Source organism: Pistacia vera, unplaced genomic scaffold, assembly GCF_008641045.1.
Source record: "Pistacia vera cultivar Batoury unplaced genomic scaffold, PisVer_v2 Contig648, whole genome shotgun sequence".
In the NCBI taxonomy this organism is placed as follows: domain Eukaryota; kingdom Viridiplantae; phylum Streptophyta; class Magnoliopsida; order Sapindales; family Anacardiaceae; genus Pistacia; species Pistacia vera.
Window position 1 is genome coordinate 154868 of NW_022196499.1, and position 18732 is coordinate 173599.

Below are 18732 nucleotides of genomic sequence, written 5' to 3' on the forward strand. Positions count from 1 at the left end.
TGGAAAGAAAGAAGAAAGTACAAAGCTGTAAAAGACATGGAATGGTGGCATATATAAACTGAATTTAAAGCTTTTGTTTTATCATAATTCCAACAAACTAACTTAAATATTTCTTTTTTTCTTTTGGTATAATGTTCAGCTGGAAGAGATTTCAGTGGTGGAATCTTTACAATTAGACTTGCATCCATTGTAGCTGCACAAACATTTCTCTGATGGAAACAATTGGTGAGGTGGATTTGCAGTGTGTACAAGGTAAGAAAATTTCCCTTTTTTTCCTTTTATCTCAAGAGATCCACCAACTGAACTAGTAATTAGCATGCCTTATATACTGATTATATATGGTATTATAATCTTCAGGGTGCACTTAATAATGGACAATGGTAGCTATTAAGAGGCATCGAAGCTCAGTCAAGGATTAGAAAATTTAGGAATGAGGTTGTATTGGTAGCCAGCTTCAACAAGAAATTAGTGAGGTTATTGGGATTTGTGTAGAGAAGAGGAGAAATACTTGTCTATGAATTGTGCCCAACAAAAGCCTGACTACTTCCTTTTTGGTTTATCCTTTTCCTTTAGATCAATATCTATAATAGTATTTCATGTCTCACCTCACAGTTAAGTTGTATTATTTTGATGGATGTATTAGATAAAGGGCAATTGGTTGGTCGATGCGTTGCAAGATTAGAAGGAATTGCCGAGGAATCTTGTATCTGCACGGGTTCTAGACCAAATCATACATCTGATCTCAAACTAGTAACATTCTGCTGGAAGACATGAACTCAAGATGCAGATTTTGGCATGGCGAGTTGTGGGATGGACAGAGTCAAGGAAATACAACAGAATTGTTGGCACATAGTAAGATTTAACACCAAACTATTATTCTTTTAGCAATTTGGTGCTAGATTGATGATGATGGTGCTACATTCTAGTGGTTATATGCCCCAGAATATGCATTACAGGACACTTTTCGGTAAAGTCGATTGTGTACAGCTACGAGTTTTTAATATTGGAGATCATAAGCGGCAAAAAGAACAGTCTTTCTATCAATCGACTATTCCGAAGACCTCTTGAGCTATGTAAGCACAAAATCAATTTTATCTGTATGTGTGCATTCCTTAATTATAGATTAACTATGTTTGTCCACGGCTGGAGACTTTGGGAGGATGGAACACCATTGGAGCTAAGGATCAAGCTCTAGGCAATTCTTTTCAGCGAAATGAGGCCACTAGATGCATCCATATCGGATTATTTGTCGTTCAAGAAGATACAGTAGACAGACCATGATAGCAACCGTAGTGCTCATGCTTACAGTTTTTCGGTCACGCTACCATTACCAAAACGGCCCGCATTCTTTGTTCGTAGCACAACAGGGCAGAGTATGCCAGAAATGGGTCCAGAATCAGTTCAATCTTCAAGCAAATCCATGCCATCATCTATAAATGATGTGTCCATCACTGAACTTTACCTCGTTAGCACTAGGAATAGGGAAGTTCAACATTTTTTATCATTCAATACAAATAAGACTTGTTTTTTTTATTTATGAACAACAAATATATTGAATTTTTTGCATAGTTTACACCTCTGATTTTGGTAATAATTGTTCTTATGACATTTTATACATATGTACAATTTTTTTTTTCTTGCGAAGTCCTGATTTTTTAATATCCGAACTTTACCTCTCACTAACAAGAGTTAATTCCCGTATGCGAAAGCCGTCAATAGACAGAATCTGGTTAACTCATATCAACTTTCACATCAAGAAGTGAGGGTTCACAACATGTTAACGAGCGTCTAGCTTAGTAATTGAAGCTTCATTCAACAAAAATTGGACATATATGATTCTAAATCATCCAGCTCTGAGTTATATTACATAAAAAAATGCAGGTTTTGAGGGAACTGGGAGAGACAGAGAGCAACCCATGAGCGTGAGAACAACTGAAGCCATTGTAGCCGTAGGTCTATTCACTACATTTTCAGAACACAAAGCAACACAATGTGAATACATCTCATCATTTCACTACCAGAATCAACCCTGAGATTGGGATCTATCAGATTTACAGCTCTCCCTCTCTTTCAATTTCTCCATGCCTGTAAAATTTTGAAAAGATTTCATGGCCACTGATTCTGAGTTTTATCTCAATGGGCATTCCACTGAGCAGCCATACAATCCAGTTCCTAACCGAAGATCATTACTTGCTCTCTGTATGACTTGAACCCTTCTAGGCAAGCATGTTCTTCCTGTTCATCTGCAAAACTTTCTCAAAGTCACAGCGTGATAGTGCTAACATGCGGTTCAGCCCCTTTTTCACTCCTAACTCCTTTACAAGTGCATATCGTGGTCTGATTCTCTGTTCCAAATTAACCAGCGCCAATTCAAAAGAACTCCCATTTTGGTATCAAGTTCTTCGTCAAGCTTTAAGTATATACATTAGGCAATATTGACACCTTGGTCCTGACTTCTTCCACACTGAATCCCCTTTCCCAGAAAAATTTGGTCACAGGCTTGAGATGGCCCTCAATAGAAAGACCAAGATTTCCAGGAGATTTGTGGAGAACTATGGCAACATCAACCCCAAGCGATTTGAAGTACTCGGCTATCAGCCGTAGATTGTCTTCCACTCTGTAAGTTAAAATTCTCGGGAGCTGAGTTAAGATCTTACCTAGGCTATCACCTGATAAGCCCAAACTCATGAAGGAAATTAACAACTGCCTGAACCTTCTGCCGGCTGTTACTGAGGAGTGCTGGGCTACGGCATATAACTTTTGCCCACTGTTTCTTGTCCACACCCAAATCTTCAAAGCAAATCATGCTGGGTATTATTTGTTTATATAGACTACGTCCACATAAAAAAAGGGCTTTTTCTGATAATAGTAGGAATATATGATTTAGGGACCCCAAGATCAAGAAGAAACTCAAACCAGTGGTTTGATTTTCCCCTCCAAGCTGTAGCAGGCAAGCTTAGAATGTCAGCGTGTAGCTGCCTTGATCTGCTCAAGATCCATGCCAAGCTCTAAGTGGTAGCGAAGTCGATGCTGTAGATCTGCTGCTGGACTTGGGACACTTACATGAGAGACTGATTCTGGCTTCTTGGAGTCAAGGCTGGAATGGGATTGACAAACTGGCATAACTGGCTTTTTCTTTTATAGGTGCAGTATGAAAGTTCTTCACTACCAGAAAGTTTCCATGCTCTTCAAGGAGTGATTGAAGATAAGGATTAAGGGTGTCCCCAATCTCAAGAGCTGTGAGCTCTCTTCCTGCAATAACAAGTAAAACTGATTAGCATGGGAACAAAGACACCGAGATCTAAGATAAAAGTACCAAAAAAAAAAAAGTACATGTTGCAACCGAACCTACAAGATACCAAGATTTATGAGCAGAACGAAGCCTTGAGATAATGTGGTCTATAAAATAATCTGATTTATTGATGGTTCTTGCAGCAACTGCCTTGCTCAGACCTTGTTGCATCAAGAACAATGTTAACACAGACTTGGCTTCTTTTTTCTCAGCTGCTAACAGCGTTGGAGTTTCTACTCTTAAGTTGAATGATTCAGAATCAGCTGTTACATCAAAACATCATCATTTTAGTACCACAAAGAGGAAAGAAACATGAAAATATCTGTAAATTAGCTTTTATAAGAATGTCGAAACACTACAAGAAGAACTGATTCCCCGGAAAGAGAAGACTTCCTCAGGAGAAGTAAGTCGATTCCTGCAGAAGAACAAAATGAAATCATCAATGCTCTGTCCCTCATAGAAACAGAACAAAAAATAAAGTCAAGGTACGGAAAAAAAAATTATACAAGATTTCAACATTCTGTTTGACTAATCTTCTTAAAAATGAAACATAAAATTTTAACATAGAGCAAGAGTAAATCCTTTTTCTTCTAAACATGCAACCTTATATACTGTAATTCCCACTTCAAATCTCCTAAAATTGAACAATACGCCTTAATAGCAATAGTATGAAAAGAAAAATTAATGCTTTTTGCTGCAAAAAACAATTAATTAATTAAGAAATACCTAATGATGTAGAAAGCTCCTCTAAAAAGAGATGAAAGGTCTGAAGAGCAACTTCTCGAAAAGGGTCTTCATTGCCATCTTCAAGAACCCAAACTGAAACCTGAACAAAAACCTTGTTGCAGCTTCAAAATATAACTTGTAAACAAAAAACACATAAAGACCCATTTTGATCAAGTAATCTCCAATCAAACTAAAGAAAAAACCTTCTCAACAAACCTCAGTGAAACTCTCTCTTCTCTGACTCAAATGCCCCCCTTAGCAATGGATTTACAATACCAGCATTGGGGGCCTGCAGGGCCCTGATAGAGCCGATGGCCTCTTTCTTTGTAGAGGAGACATCTCTCCTGATCTATGCCAAATTTGTGTCAAGGTCGCTAGTAAAAAAGTCACAAACCTTTGTCCTAAACAGAAAGAAGCAATTATATGGTATGAAGAGTGCATGTTAAGGTACTCAAACAGGTCTATTTTCTCCGATATGGAAGAGGATCCTCGTGTTTATTTGGGGAACCAGAACAACGTTATACATCCCAGTCAGTTTAATCAGACTTTGGCCGATTTGATGAACAGTTTGGTTCATGAGGCTGTGTATCTAGCAACATTTTTGCTGCTGAAGATGTGAATTTCACAACTTTTACTATGCTATATGGGCTGGTGCAATGCACTCTTGACATTGTTTCATCTGAGTGCCGCATTTGCTTGGCTGCTTGTATGAGTGAGATTCGTAAATGCTGTAATGGGAAGGAAGGAGGTAGAGTTTCTAAGCCTAGTTGCAATATCAGTTTTGAAATTTACCCTTTTTACTCTATGGCCTCTCATTCACCTCCGCCGCCAGCTACCTCAACAAGTAAAAGCGGTAAGCATTTGCATTTGCAACTTTTAGGATTGTCATACTCATATGCATCTGGCCAATATGGGAGCCTGCGTGAGCCACGTGGACTAATTTGAATTTAACCCATTGTTTGGACATATGTACTGCTGATGCATTTGCAACATTAGTTTTCACTTCGATATTATTAAATATATATACATAGACATGATGCACATATCCCATTTAAGTTGTTTATTAATCTAATCATAGAATGAGTTAGTGCAAATAAATAGCAGGACATATGCATGATTACTTGATCAAATTCTTCTGTATGCTGGAAATTAATACTGTAATCACTGTTATAATGCTTTTTGCATAGTGAATGGCCTCTCCCAGGTCTTGGTCTATACGGGAAGCTACATCTACTTCTGTGGTTAGTTTGTCAATCTTTTTGTATCTTCTTAGTTCGAATACAAAGAATCATCATTGTTACAATCATGTTCTTTAGTTTTGTATTACTCCAATAGATTTCAGTATCATCATGAGTTGACTATGTACACATTTTTCTGGTTTGTTCATGCAGAGAAAAAAGGCTTTACAGCTAGGATTGTTATAATCATTGTTTCTTCGGTAGTAGTTATTTTTATAGCACTTGTTGCCTTCACTTGTGTCCTTTTACAAAGGAGGAAGACAATGCAGGAGATCGGAAGTGAGCAGGAGGCAGAAGGTTAATTATACTCTTTCTGCTGCCACAATTTACTCTGCTATATGAGCTGAAACTAATTTTCTTTTTGAGTTCTAATCTCTAACTCTGATGTTTTAAGGTTCTTGTGAAATTGATAATGTGGAATCCTTGCAATTTGACTTCAGCACTATCAGAGCTGCAAAAAATAACTCTCTCCTAACACCATCAAAACCTGCTTTTTTTTATGCACTCCAGCACAAAAACAGATAAATTTGAATCACCAACATTGGACCTACCAAAAAATTACGTCCACCTTTCATTGAATGAGGCTATAATTACTGAGCTTGACCCTCGATAATGCCTGACGATTAATTTTGTATCTTTAAGCTGGCATATAAATGTGCTTTTCTTTGACTTAGATTTTTTTTGTTTTTTCGGATATAGTTATAGAAACACTATCTTTAAGTCCCTCTCTCTAACATCATGATCCATGCATGAAATCTTTTCATATAAATCATCTAAGAACGAAAAGTCTGAGAAATGTTATAATTTCATCTAATAAGAACAATAACATCATTTATTTATTTTTTATGACCAGGGGTATCTAGGCAAGTTTACGTGTGCCTCAGTTAATTACTGAGACCCTGGAACTATTAATGGCCAATTAAAGGTCCATTTGTTTTATTATTTCATACCCTATTCTCTATCCTATTCCCAAAATACTTGTTTGTTTAATTATTTGGGAAATACTATTTTACTTTTTTAATTAATTTTAGACCCCTTAAGTTTATTAATTTAATTAAAAACCCTTCCAAAAAAAGTTTAAAAATTAACAAAAATATCCCCACTCACCCATGGTTGCCAGATTTTGGCAACCACCGTCGGTGATTGTCGGAATCTGTCACAACGTCGTAAAAACGACCGGAACTGGCCGATAATTCGCCGATGTGACCTTTTTCGATCAGATCCGCAGTGGATATAGTCGGAAAAATGCCAGATCCAACAACAACGGCCAAATCTGGCCATCGATCTGGCCGTAGATTTAGCCTTTTTCAGCCATATCCGTGGTGGATCTCACCGGAAAAGACCATATCGATGCACGACCTGCCAGATCCGACCGGTCTGCGTCGTAACTCCATTCTTCGGCCAAATTTCAATGGTCATGGCTGAAATCTGACGCTGTGGGTGGGTGGGGGTGTTTTTGTCATTTTACAAAAAATTTATATATTGGGGTGTTTAGTTAAATTAGCAAACCTATAGGGTTTTTTTGTTAAATTTTAAATTTTACCTCATAATCCTCACCCTATTCAACTACCCAATATTATTCTCAAAATCTTATCCAAAATAACAAACCAAACGCATCCTAAGAGCTCTAGTAACTACTCTTATTAATAATCGAAGAGGGACTCAAACTCATGACTTCTTGAGTAATACATACAAGAGTCTTTATCAAACCACTCAACTACACAGAGGTAGTTAACAATTACATCATTCTTGAAGCCTAAAACATGTCTTAGCTTTAACATGCTAATTTAATAATTTTTTACTCGTTCATTTTGTTCTTTTAGTTTATTTCATTTAAGACAATTTAGTAATATATATTTTCAGAAAAAAAAAAAAAAAGAGGGGGGGGGGGTGCTCGCTGTGAAAATGAATTTTTGAGAGTACATGATAGATAACAACCCACTTAAGAAAAAATAAAAACCATGTTTAATTCATAGAATCCAGCTGTCCACCTAATTAAACTTTACCCCCCTTATATGGAGGATTTTCAAGATGTCACCATAAACAAAACCGATCTCATATAAATTATATTAAAGCAGGTCTTTAAATATTGTCAAGCACTTTCATTAGCTCTACCATCAACTTAATTTGTCCCTTCTCATCACTTTGTCAATGTTTTATTATAGAAATTTTTAGTCGTTAGGTTGGTGACAAGAAGATGTCAACATAAAGATATCCCATCACAATAATTTTATATTAAAGTAAGGCTTCCAAAAAGCATATATGCCATTGCCATGCACTTTCATTGTCAACTTTGTCCCCAAAACTCTCTTCATCATTAGAAGACTTCTCTATTTTCAGAAGACTAGGTGAATCAGGCTTCACTATAGGTCCAATGAGAAAAAAAATATGCTTATAGCTAAACATAGTACATAGCTTGACCCACATCCATAGTGCATTCACTTTTGTGCTAGGAAGTCTTGAGTTGCTCAAGGAAAATATTATATATTTCACTTTAATAAATTGTGTTTTATGGTTCATCTTCCACAAAGTTTTGAAAATGCAGATGGGTTTCATATCTTTGCTTTGTTTGGTTTCTATTTTGCTTATAAACATTGGTGTTACTAGAGCAGCTATATGTTATGACACAGGGAACGTCACAAGTAATAGCACCTATGAGAAGAATAGGAACCTGATTCTCTCATCTCTTGCTTCTAATGTCACTCTCCATGCGGGGTTTTTTTATACTTCAAGTATTGGCTTTGAGCCTTACAAAGTTTATGCTCTTGTGAATTGTAGAGGAGATTCTTCTGCAGAACAGTGTGCTAGTTGTGTAAGTTCTGCAGCTAAAGATATTGTGAAGACATGTTTGAACCAGAAAGAAGCAGTGGCATGGGGAGGGAGTCCTCAATGCATTGTGCGCTATTCAAACCGCTCTTTTTTTGGCAAAATGGCTGCGGATCCTATGGCTGGAGGCAGTTATGAGAATAGTATGACCATAAACATGACACAGTTTGATCAGAGTTGGGAGAGTTTGACGAACCGGTTGCTGAGAGAAGCTGCAGCTGGGGCTAATAATTCTACAATTATGTTTGCAATTGGGGAGGAAAGTGTTACAAGCTTTGTGAAGATTTATGCACTCATGCAGTGTACTCCAGATATTTCACAGAGTGATTGTGAGGATTGTCTTCGTCAATCTGTTGGTTTCTATGAGAGTCACTACCATGGGAAGCCTGGCTGCCTTATTAGGAGACCTAGTTGTATGTATATCTGGGATTTGGATCCTTTCTATAACGCCACTCGTGTTCCTGCATCACCAGCTCTTCCTTCTCAACCGCCGATGTCGCTTCCTTCTCCCCCACTAATTATTCCAAAAGGTATGTTTCAAGATCCTTTCCTGATATGAACGTTACAAAAGAAATATTTTCTTCTTTCTTCAAACAATATCTAATCTTTAACGAACCGCTCAGTATAGTTTGAAATCAGATGAAGTTCAAACTATTGAATATTGGTTTATACTTCTTTTAGCCACGAATTATCAACTTACGATGACTCTTTTGAGGACCCAATGACTCGTTGGGTTTAGAATTAATTTACTAATATTTGAGTCTCGGTCGGGTTAGATTTGGGTAAGCTCAAATAGGGTTAGGGTTTTCTATTATATGCATTTTGTAATAGTAGAAAACCTAAAGAGTGTAAAAGAATTGAGAATGAGAGTGAACTGCCATCAATCTGCTTTGCATTTGCTGTAGATTTCTGATACACAATAAAGTTCTCTATTTGAATGCTAGACATAGTTCCTTAATTAGAACAAACTAGAGTAAATCGTGTGTTCTCTTTACTTTTCTGTTTTCTTTATTATGTGTTATTGACTATTTTTTCAACACTTATACTACATTACTGTATATATACATTGGATGTATACAAGAATTGTTCTATTACTAGTTTAAATGTGGAAACTTCAAAATTTTAGTTTAAATATGCAATGTATCCAGCTTGGTGATATTAACATATCACTTATACTACATTACTGTACATTTACATGGCATTATTGTATAGACGAATGACATACTTTTCGGAATAGAAAATTATGAATAGGAGTGTAAACACAATACTTTGTGAGTCAAGTCAAGATTGCAAATAAATAAAACGACATGTAAATGATTAATTGAACAAATTCTTTTATATATATGCAGGAAATGGGAAGATCTCCTCAGAGAAAATTATTACAATTACAGTTCCTACAATACTTGTCTTCATAATAATTTTATCCACTTCATGCTATTGTCTCCTAAGTTGGAAAGAGAGAAGAAAGTACAAAGCTGTAAAAGAAGGAAATGGTAATATATATAAAACACAACTGAAAAGCTTAATTTTGTTTTATCATATTCTAACTAAAACTAAATTAATACAATGTACTCCAGTTGGAGATGAAATTTTAGTAGTGGAATCTTTACAATTAGACTTGCATGCCATTGAAGTTGCCACAAACAGTTTCTCTGATGGAAACAAGATTGGTGAAGGCGGATTTGGTAGTGTGTTTAAGGTAAGGAAATTTCCCTTTTTATTTTTCTTTAAACTAGAATGAGCGTGATTTTATCCTAAAAGATTCGACTCATTTGAACTAGTTAGTATCGCTTCATAATGATTATGATCTTATTATATATCTTCAGGGTACACTTCATAACGGACTGGAAGTAGCTATTAAGAGGCTATCAAGCAGCTCATTTCAAGGTGTAGAAGAATTTAGGAATGAAGTTGTATTGGTTGCCAAGCTTCAACACAGAAATTTAGTGAGGTTACTGGGATTTTGTGCAGAAGAAGGGGAGAAAATACTTGTCTATGAATTTGTGCCTAACAAAAGCCTTGACTACTACATTTTTGGTTTGATTATTTATTTAGATCATAAATAAGTAATTTAATGTATCACCTGAAAATTTAAGTCATATATTATTTTGATGGATATATGCATGTACAAATCCTGAAAAACAAGGACAATTGGATTGGCCAACGCGATGCAAAATTGTTGGAAATAACATAGAATAACATATATCATAACATAATCCCAAGATCATAGTCACCATTGCAATCATATTTGTATATAAATGAACTACAATGAATTTACACAACATAAATACCTCTTCTCCTTATCTCTGAAGCAAAAATTGAACCTGGAAGAATCAACTGCATAAAGTATCTTCTTTTCAATTTTTAGAGATGAGAGAGGGTGTGTTTTTCTTTGGTATTGGTGTGTGTGTGTGTGTTTTTTTTTTTTTTTTTTTTTTTTGACTAAAAGAAAGAACTTTTCTTTATATGTAGAGGTTAGAGAGAAACTACATTTGGAGTTTCATTTCACACATGTCGTTGGGGTAACCCATCATGGGTGTACCCTTATACATATCTCCCACTCACACATGATGTGACTCTCTCTCTCAGTGCTTCTTTAAGGTATACCTTAGTAAATATTCCGTGTGACCATGCACTTCGAGAGCACGTTTCATATATCTGTTAGGAATATATACTTCTCGAATTGTGAACTCAGGTTGTATGTTGTATGCAATACTAGATTACTTATCACCTTTTTCTAACAATCTCATTTACAATAAATATCCGTTGTATTCATAATTTGTTTTGTCTTTACATAAAAGTAAAACATAATTGATCGACCGATGATACACGTGATTATAGTGTGATAATTCAAACGTAATCTTCCTCTTTTCTCGATTCTTGCAAATTTCATTTAACTTGCTTTTCTAGAATGTCCCAGCAGATTGAATTTATCTAATCCTTTGGTAACATTCTAAGATAGCAATCATTAAATGAAGTTTTCAAGAAACAGAATAAAGTAATAAGGGTATTCTATGAGATTTTATTCTTAAAAACTTAGGGTCTCACACAATGTTAAAGTTGAGATTTTGACTTTCATTACCCCTTTGGTCAATGTTTTGCACATGTGGTATGAATCATATGCTACAACATTTCCTCCTTTCCTATGGAGTGCATGTCTCTTTCTTGTAAATGCTGTACAGATTTTAGTTCAGACATACCTAACTAACTTGAGTTCACTTTACATACTTTTAATTATCAGAACTCTAATCTGGCAATTAGACGATAAAGTGATCATTTATCACTTGTGGTCACTTTCATTATGACATTATTAATTCTATTTTCTAAGTGACGTTAAATATTTAAGCTTGGCTCTATTATCACCTAGATAATAAGCTTAAAATCGTCTCATCTCCATTCCTACGAAGTAAGGAGGCGATGCATTTGTGAGAAGGCCAATCTTTTAACTGTTGATGCTTTTCAAAATGACATATAAATATTACATAACGAATTAGTTATATATGCTCCTTCATGTATGTTCCATAATAACCGAATGAGCATTGACAATATTGTTATTAATATTGATAAGACAAATGTGAACAATTTTGGGAAATCTCAAAGTATAAGTAATTCAAACACTACGTAAGCCTAGAGATCTAACATGTCTATTGAAAGCATCTTTGGTATAGGCTTTGTGATGGATCTGCAACCATGTCATGCGTAGATATGTACTTCATGTTACCTCCTTTGTGCCACCAGTCTCGCACAAAATTATATTTGATATCTATGTGTTTCATTTTACCATGATATTTGGGATCCTTGCGTATGTATTGCTGCTTGACTAAATGTTTATTCTTATGGTTCAATAGCAACATTAATTATTCCCACAGATTCATGAAACCGTCTCAACCAAACGGCTTCTTGCACTGCAGCTAAAAATGCTACAAACTCAGCCTCCATTGTAGATAAGGCTATGCATGATTGTTTCTTGCTTCTCCAAGATATGGCCCCGTCATTTAGTAAGAAACATATCTGGAAGTAGATTTCCTCTCACTAAATCTCTCCCCAATCAGCATTGGTGTAGCCTCTCAAGTGTAAATCATTTCCTTGATAAAAAATGAAATATCGGCTGTTCCTTTTAGATATATAATTCTCTTCACTGCTTTCCAATGTGCTTGTCCTGGGTCGGACTGATATCGGCTTACCAACCCAAGGCATAACAGATGTCGGCTCTAGTGCAGATCATGGCGTACTGAGACTTCCAACAACACTTGTATAGGAACATTCTTCATTTGTTCCTTTTCTTGTGGAGTCTTCGGCAATTCTAGAATTAAAGTCTCGCCTTTCGCGATAAGGTTGTCTATGGGTTACCATCTTGCATATGAAATCGTTCAAGAATTTTTTTAATGTATGGTTCTTGTGAAAAGGATATTAATTTTCTTGAGCAATCTCTTGAAATCTTGACTCCAAGAATATATGCAGCTTCACCATATCTTTCATCTCAAAATGAGATGATAACCATCCTTGATTTTGACAAACACTTATCATTTCCAGCTAAGTATATCCAATATATAATGATAATATAACAAATTTGTTATTGGATCTCTTTGTATATACACATGACCTTATTTATCATTTTGAAATCATGATATTATCGCATTATGAAATCGAATATACCACTGTCTTGAGGACTGGTTGAGGCCATAAATTTTAAAAGTCTACACACTTGTGTTCTTGACCTTCTCTGATAAAACCTATTAGTTGATCCATATAGATTTCTTCTTGTAATTCCATTGAGAAAGCAGTATACATTCATTTGATGCAATTCAAGACCATGCTAGCAACTACAGCTAGAATAAGTCGGATTGAGGTAAACCGCACAACAGGTGAAAAAGTTTTCAGAATCCATTCCTTCTTGTTGTGTATACCCCTTCGCGACTAAGCGAGCTTTGTATCTTTCAATCTGCCATCAGCTTTACGCTTGATTTTGAGAACCCACTTGTCCAATGGCTTGCATCCTTTCGGTAAATCAACCAATTCCATACTTGGTTGATTTCATAGACTCCAATTCTTCTTCCATTGCTTCATCCATTTTTTTAGAAGGGCAATTGAGAGCTCATTTACATTTCTTGGTCTTCATCATCTTGTGGAGTAACTAGAAAAATTTCCCCTCAATCTCAAATCATCGACGTGGAACTTGTTTCCTGTTTGATCGACGTATTGGAGATTGATTGGTGTTACTCCCACTTGGACCAGCTATCAAGTTGGATCGCCAGTAGGGAATGATGGAGGATCTGAAAAGATTCATCAACTTCCATATTGTCCACTGGGATGTAGTATAAAACTGATGTTGGCAATAGAATTGCCTTGGTCTTGTGTTTCATATAGAAACAAGTCTTTACTATCTCGCCCTTCTTAGGAAAATCGGTTTCTAGAATGGACATCTCATGATTCAAACTCAGTGATGCTACCACTTTCTTGTCTCCTATAAAGACGTATCCCTTGAATGTTTTGAGGATCTTATGAAGATACATTCTCCCCCTTGGACCTATTCCATATTTATGGGAAAGATCATGAACAAGCAGCACATCCCCATGTGTAGGAGACTCAAATCGGGTTTCCAATTTGTCCATAACTCATATGGTGTAGTAGTATAAGATTTGGATGGTACTCGATTGAGGTTATATGGGCAGTCAATAAGGCATCACCCCAAAGGTGATGGGCAAGTTTGCTTGTGCCATCATAGACCTCACCATCTCAAGTAGGGTTCTGTTTCTTCTTTCTGCAACACCATTTTGTTGCGGAGTTCTGGGGATAGTTAATTGACGTTCTATTCCCATTTCATCACAAAAATTTCAACTGATCAGATAAATATTCAGTCCTCGATTGGTTCGTAGAACTTTTACTTTTTATCTAATTGATTTCAATAAGTTTTAAACTTCTGAAAGCATTCTAAAGCTTCTGATTTTTGAGAAATCAAGAAAACATAACCATATAGAGTGAAATCATATAAATGCGATGAAATAAACAGCCCCATGTCTAGCCTCACATTCATTGGACCACATATGTCAGAATGAATTAGTTGCAATGGAACTTCAGCTCTTATCGCTTTTCCAAATGGTTTTCTTGCTGTTTTTCCAGCTAGGCAATGTTCACAGTAGTCAAGTCTACTTTTGTTAAGGATCCTAACAAGCCTTCTCTTGCTAATACATTCTTCGTTGTTGGCCAATATGGCCAAGCCTTGCATGCCATACATTCACATCATATTGGAAGATGTGATAAAGGAAAAAACAACATTACTATTATATAAGCAACGTTAAGTACTATAAAAACCATCAGAAAATAACCACAACCATAGTATGTGTGTCCAAAATAAATGGACACCAGTACTGGAAAAATTTAAATTAAAACAAGTTTAACAAGTTCTAACATGGAAATCAAATTTCGACGAATATCGGGTGCATATAACAGTCTGTAGGTATAGGATTCGACCTCCAGCATGATCAATTTGCATGTGCCGATCCTTTAACTTCCACTTTTGAATGTTATCTACATATATCCATTTTGTTTCCCATGGTATTCGTCGAAACTCACGAAAGCACTCCTGTCTTTCGCTATGTGGTCTGTTACTGCTGAATCTACAGTCCACAAAGGATGAGATTCAGTTAGAAAACAGAACGGAAACATTATATAACTTACTTGTGTAAACAAGTAATTACCTTCTTCGGCTCGCACAATCGCGAGCAAAATGTCCTTTACACAATTATAGCACTTCACTTGCATATTTCTCTTTCTGGCAGGATGCTTTCCTTTCTATGTTTGAAGAACTTTCTCTTCTTCCCTTAAGCCTTATTAGTATTGTCTATTCTTTGGGATCCACCTTGGAATTTATGTTAAATCCCTTCCCACCATGTGAACTGGAACCAGCCATATACACATCAGTATTTGCTACTCACATTAAGGGATCTTCTTCCAGTTCAAATGGTGTATGGCATCTTCTAAATTTCTAATGCCCTCATTGTGGTAAGGTGTATTTCATATGTTCCCAATTTTGAGGCAATGATCTTATGACAGCTGAACCTGTAGTCATCAGTTAAGACATGACCTGCATCTCTCAACTCACTTATCATATTTGACAAATGCCGTAAATGTACTCATTAGTATGTTCAGGCTTCTTTTTATATGTATCAAACTTGATAGTGAGTGACCGGAGTTTGGTAATGGATGTACCGCCAAACTTTGTAGCAAGTGCAGACACATGTCCTTTACTAACTCGTAATCCTGGTACTTTTTCATGAGATTATTGTCCATGCTGCTCAACAAAGTAATGCAAGCAGTGGAATTCTTCTTCTTCCATATGTCATAAGCTGCACGGTCTCGCTCTTGTTGAGCCGTGACTCCTTCTTTAGGCTCTTCCAAGGTTATAGTAAGAGCTTCAAGAACCTCTTGTTCTTCCAAACATATTGGATTTTCATGCTCCATATCTCATAATTATCGCCGTTAAATTTTCTCCTTTATTAAGTTCGGCGACAATGTTCTTAGATGCAGATGCCATTTCTAAAAAATTACACGTTGGATAATGCATGTTATTCAATGCTTGGAACATACATATACATTTATTAATTACACCAATAATAATTGTATATTAGATTTGGAATCAAAAGTTAACAATGTCACAAATCATCATCCAAAATTCCAATTTCCAATTATCATAGATATAATTAATTGCAATTCTAAAATTACATTTAGACACAATTATATAAATAAAATCAACATAAATTCACATAAAATTTTAATAAAATAATAAAACTAATTCCATTATGTAAATAGAATTCAACATGGAATGAAATTAAATCAAACAAATTCCAAAAAAAATAAGTGTACTGCCACATTCCTAAAACTAGGAAGGATCTGATAATCCTTATCCTAAGGTCTTTGTCTAACTTGTAATTAACCCTAGGCAGGAAAACTCCCAGTTTCTTGTGATGTCCTTTACGAGTGGAGACTCCTATAGATACACCGCCTATCTTTTTTGCACCCCCAATCTATGTACTCCTGATGTAGTTGTTGACTAACGCTATAATTTTTATTGTCATCTTTAAAGTTATGAACTTTCAGCTTGGTCCAAACCATATCAAGGAGACCAACGAGATTAGGGTAACCAAGAGTCTCTCTTAGAACTTGGAATTTCGACTCATCTTCCTTTAATCCCCCTATCCAGACAATTTCCTGAATCTTTTCATTCACATGAATGAAATGATTTACGAGTTGCACCAACTCATCCTCTGTGTCTCTTAAAATCAATGTGTGAGTTTGTAGAGTTCTAATCATGTTCATAACCCTTTCCCTTTGAGCGGGTGTTCTAGCAACCATTGCACGTCTATAACGTAACATTTTTCTGTAACAAATACAAAAAAACTATTTATTTATCAAATAAATGTTGACTATATTTGATAAATAATATATATACGTGTTTATGGTTTAATAACAAAAATTAGACTCATAACAACATACCAAGTATTCATTTTTATTCTTTACAGCAAAAAAGAAAAAATTTAGAATACTTCACGCACCTCCACGCACCGTCCAGAAGCGGCCACGCGCCACCACGCGCCTGCAGGAGCTTCCACGCGCCCCCATGCACCTGCAGGGTACTCCATGCGCGTGTCACGCGCTCACACAAATTCGAGTCGGGTCGACCCCTGTCACATTCAACCGGGTCAATCTTGACCCGAGTTTGACCCGTAGACCTTGTTGACTTTTTGGGTCGGGTGTTGACCAGGTTTGACTGGCCCGTTTGGACTTAAGGATCAGGTGTTCATTGGGTTTGACTGACCCATTTGATCTTATGGGTCGGGTTTGACTAATTACCGGGTTTGACTAACCCGTTGGTCATATGGGTCGGGTCCACGGGTCAACTTGACCCATTTTTATTTTGGTTTTGGGTTGGGCTAGATAGGAATATATTGGGTTTGTGATATATAGTTAACACAAAAACGAAATTAGCCCAGTTGTTAGGGAATTGGGCTTCAACCATAGAGACTTGGGTTCAAGTCTCACCAACCACGCTTATTTGAATTTTTTTTTAAAAAGGAAGTAAAACAGGAAAAACGACATGTCATTGATAAGTTTGGATCGAAAAAGACATGTCGGTTCTTGTCGTCTTCAACCTCTGTCCAGGTCTGCAACTGGGTACCCGACCCGGAAATCAACCCATATGAAACCCGAAACTTCAAAGAGGCATATCTAAGTCATTTTAACTCCATTTTTTATGATTCAAAAACCATTTTCTTCATAATTTCATAAGGAATCTAATAGTCTAAATATCATTACCAAAAAGATGACTTTTTACGTACAAAATTTGAAAAATTCAGAACTGTATTTGATAAACCAGTAACATGCTTTAACATATCAGTATGAATTTAAAACAATATGAACCACGGCTCTGATACCAATGTTGGAAATAACATATATCCTAACAAAATCCCAAGATCATAGTCACTATTGCAATCACATTTGTATATAAATGAACTACAATGAATTTACACAGCATAAATACATCTTCTCCTTATCTCTGAAGCAAAAATTGAACCTGGAAGAATCAACTGCATAAAGTATCTTCTTTTAAATTTTTAGAGAGAGTGTGTGTGTTTTTCTTTGCGTATTGGGGTGTGTGTGTGTGTGTGTTTTTTTTTTTTGACTAAAAGAAAGAACTTTTCTTTTATATGTAGCGGTTAGATCGAGAAACTGCATTTGGCAGTTTCATTTCACACACGTCGCTTGGGGTAACCCATCATGGGTGTACCCGTATCCAATAAAAATAATATAAGGGATTGCTCGAGGACTTATGTATCTTCACGAAGATTCTAGGCATAGAATTATACATTGTGATTTCAAAGCTAGTAATGTCCTGTTGGACAAGGACATGAATCCAAAGATAGCAGATTTTGGCATGGCAAGGATTTGTGGGGCAGATCAAAGTCAAGCAAATACAAGCAGAATTGTTGGTACATAGTAAGTATCAAAACAAACCTTCCTATTATTCTTATGAATGGTTTGGATATTAGATTACAATACTAATAGTGCTAGATTCTAGTGGTTATATGTCTCCAGAGTACGCACTATAAGAACAATTTTCGGTTAAGTCTGATGTGTACAGTTTTGGAGTTTTAGTACTTGAGATCATAAGTGGCAAAAAGAGCAATAGTTTCTACTAGTCAGATAATGGGGAGTACCTCTTGAGCTATGTAAGCTTCAATTTAATTTTAATTTTATATATCTTGCATACTATAGGAGCTACATTTGTTAGGAGAATTAACCAAATGATGTTCGTCATAGGCCTGGAGACTTTGGAGGGATGGAACGTCGTTAGAGCTGATGGATCAAACTTTTGGCAATTCTTTTCCACAAAATGAGGTGGTGAGATTAATCCATATTGGATTATTGTGCATTCAGAAAAATCCAGCAGATAGACCTATGATGACAACAGTATCACTCATGCTTAACAGTTTCTCTGTCACGCTATCGTTACCGAAATAACCAGTATTCTTTGTTGGTAGCACAACACAACAGAGTATGCCAGGATTGAGTATAGAGTCTGTTCAATCTTCAAGCAAAACCATGCCTTCATCTATGAATGATGTGTCCATCACTGAACTCCACCCTCGTTAG

At 36.1% G+C, this 18732-nt stretch overlaps 3 pseudogenes; 2 read left to right on the forward strand and 1 right to left on the reverse strand.

The window, feature by feature from the left end:
* Positions 1-2008: 2008 nt before the first annotated feature.
* On the reverse strand, positions 2009-4183 carry LOC116111662 (annotated as a pseudogene).
* Positions 4184-4292: 109 nt separating this feature from the next.
* LOC116111663 lies at positions 4293-4963 on the forward strand (annotated as a pseudogene).
* A 353-nt stretch (positions 4964-5316) lies between these two features.
* Positions 5317-18732, forward strand: LOC116111668 (annotated as a pseudogene).